The sequence below is a fragment of the Fukomys damarensis genome, unplaced genomic scaffold (genome assembly GCF_012274545.1).
Source record: "Fukomys damarensis isolate Sample0158 unplaced genomic scaffold, DMR_v1.0_HiC HiC_scaffold_6, whole genome shotgun sequence".
In the NCBI taxonomy this organism is placed as follows: Eukaryota; Metazoa; Chordata; class Mammalia; order Rodentia; family Bathyergidae; genus Fukomys; species Fukomys damarensis.
This window is the reverse complement of record NW_022900918.1, coordinates 12495675-12499106: the sequence shown is the minus strand read 5'-3', so window position 1 is coordinate 12499106 and position 3432 is coordinate 12495675.

Below are 3432 nucleotides of genomic sequence, written 5' to 3'. Positions count from 1 at the left end.
TGTTTATCATCCCCAGCTAGAATTCCGTCACAGTTTTGGGGAGGAATTCTATTATTTTCTAGCATTTTGTAATTATATGCTCAATCTATTTAGTATGTTAAGTGGAAATTAGCTCATTAAGTAATTTGGCATATGACCTCTGTGATAATAAAACTCTTTTTCTTACTCTTGAGTTTCTTAAATTAGCCATTTTCTCAATTTGACAGATTCATTCATTCACTATTTATTAAGTACCTAGTAATTATCAGCTGTTATGCCTTTTGTTGGTGGAAAATGCAAGAGAAATCAAATGATCCATTATATCAAGATGTTCTTTTTGTTTGGGGAACACAAACACTCACCCAGGAATTATAAAGAATGTAATAAGATGTAGATAGAAAAGGCAGCAAGGAAGAGGCCAGTAAGTCCAGCTGGCAAAATAAGAAAGACATTTTCAGAAGAGATGACCTATGATTTAGGTCATCAATATATGAGCATGCCGGTGAGTAAGTGTTTAAATAATGAAAGATGGAGGGATCCAAGCTGTGGAGTCCAAGTGAAGGCAACCAGTGAGAAGAAGACAGAAATCCCATAAAGACATGAGCTGGTTGAGATGAGAGGTTGTCTGGATGTGAGAGTAGGGGAGGAAGAGGCAAATATAACTAGAATGAATTGAACTTTGTGTTTAGCAATGGGAAGAAAAGTGGGAGAAAGTGGATGCGGGGATTCCAGAATGGGGGCAGGGGGAGGAGAGGAACTCTAATGAAACCCTTACATTTTCTCATGTGGTATAAACTTCTAAAGTAAGATTTGAATGCATCTTACATTTTGATTAGTATTGGCACCATTAATTTAGATTAGGATATCAGAGGTGCAATTTAAAAAATATGTATGTGAAGTTTCCTTTAGGGGACCACAGAAAGAGATTCCTGTAAGACTACTCAGAATTTTCCATCAAGTTGTTGCCACATAAGCACAAGGTCCTGAGTTTGATCCCCAGTACCAAAAAAAAAAAAAAGTTGTTGGAAACGCTTTTAATGAGCATACTCATTCTTTGAGCCTTTTTTGGGGGTGGGTTTGGCTGAGAGTGGCAGGGTTGTGGGCCAGGGGTGGAATTATTAATTCAACATTTAAAAAACATCATACTCTTTCTTACATATTCTGTGCAACAGCTACCCAATGTGTTAGTTTACTCTTGTCATATCTTTTTCTAAATTCCAATGATTGGTACACAACTGAGTACTTTTCATATGTGTATGATTCTGTAAGTCTTGCAAGTGAAATAATGGCAGGAAACTGAGAGCTTACCATCTAATTCACATGTATACCAAGGTAAAGGTATAAATGAACATAAAACAACAGATATTAAGCATGTACTAGAGTATAGTAATTTTATTTGACAGGCTAGGATAATAGATTAATAACAAGGTAGCACCCAAGACGGCAATCTCCATGGCTTAACAGAACAAAAGTTTATTTCTTATGCGTGAGGAGTCTGCTATGTGCCTGGAAGACTGTCTAGGACAGCTGTCTCCATGGCTCAGCATTCTGGACTGCTCTGATCAAGAGTCACCTCCATATGGACATTTTTTCATCATGACCATTGAAGAGCAAGAAGGGGCTGTCAACTACTGTATTGGCAATTAAATACTTTTATTCCAGATGTGAACTAAGTTACTTCTGTTCACATTTCACTGTCCAAACAAGTCATGCCACTATGACTAACTTTAAGGAGGCAGAAAGAACTATTTTCCCTTGTCGGGATGCAGCCAGGGGCAGATATTGGTAAACAGTGATAATACCAACACACACTAAGATAAAGTTACAGAAACATTATAAAGGCCTGAGGGCATTCCAGAGCAGAAAGCAACTTTAGTGTGTCATAAATAGACAATTCTGCTCTTCTGAGTATAAGTGCGAATTTGTTCTTTGTGACTTCTCTCTCTCTCTCTTTTGGTACTGGGCACCAAACTCTGGACCTTGCACTTATAAGGTATGTAGAGGAACCACTGAGCTAAATCCCTGGCCCTGTGACTTCTCATTATTATGCGAGTAGGAGTTGCCTGGCTAGAGCTTTGCATTCAAGCCTAGCTTCCAAGCTGGTTAATCTGGTGGACTTTACAAGATTTTTGTACTTTTTTTCAGCTTTTTTGGTTATTTTTATTCTCATTCATAAATCTCAGCCATGCATCCAAAGGAATGAGATCTTTGTATGAGTTTCTGATAAGGTCCTAGGAGATCTCAGTCTATGCTCTGAGAACTTTTTATTTTTTCTAAAAATAGGAGTCTATTTTGCACAAAGGTTTTTGGAGTGGTTAAACCAAAGAACTTACTCCCACCAATTAATAATATCCCCATCTTGGAATTTAGATGCTTATTAATAAAAGGCCATGAAAGCCTTCTCAGAAATTCAGCATTGGAATAATGTAGTTGACCATACTGATTTTAAATAAGAGGAAAAATGGCCCCAGGGCTTTAGAGGCAGTGAGAACACCATTAAATTATAACACAATGAACAAGGAGGGTTTTCATTCTTTACAAGCCCTTAGAAGAACATTCAATGCTTTCCCCGTTTGTTTTGTAATTATCTCTCATCTAACTGTTAATTACTACTTGGCCTAAAGAGAGAATGAGTCTAATTTGCTAAAATGAGGGAAGGTATACTCCTCTACTCTTGTTTCAAAGTTAGAATGATCAAATTATCCCTGAAAGATTTTTTTAGTTTTGGGGAACATTCATTTCCACATTAAAAAAGCAAGTAATCTGTACCAGTATAATTTCTACATATTTTAAAAAGTCTACATTAAGAATTAGGAAGATTCATGTTATCAATGTTGTTTTAAAGTAAAAATTAATAATATTTTAATATTTTATTATAATCAATTGCTTCTTGCGATGATTAGAGACGAAGAAAGTAATATACAGGCTTTACAAGGAATTCAAACTAAGCAAATACTGTTTTTTTAAAAAAAAGTCCCAGCTCCTTATGGAGAGCGGTGCCCGCTCCAGGGGGCAGCAGAGATGCCCAGTAAAGAATCGAGAGAGGCCAAGCTGGTTGGGGCACTGCCTGGGCCAGGGCAGGACTGCTGCTCCCCGGGGCGAGACGGAGGGGCTGGGCAGGAAGAAGAGGCGGAGAAGCGGATTCACAGATAAGATTCAACTAGCCGAGCTCTTCGCCCGCTGGACGGGAGGCGGGGTAGCAGCCGGGTTAAAGCAGCAGCTTGGAAGGAAGGAAGGAAGGAGCGAGGGAGGGACGGGAACAGCAAGAGGAGGAGCAGCGAGCTGGGCTGCAGCGCGGCGGGAGGTGGAGCGGCCCAGGCGAGGCCACGTTTTGTTTGTGTTATTTTTCCCCGGAACAGTTCTCGCAGGCTCTTCCTAGGACCAGAGCGCCGCAGCCGGCAGCCCCGACTTTCCAGGTGACAGCAGGTCGCCCTGCCAGGAGTCAGCTCCGCC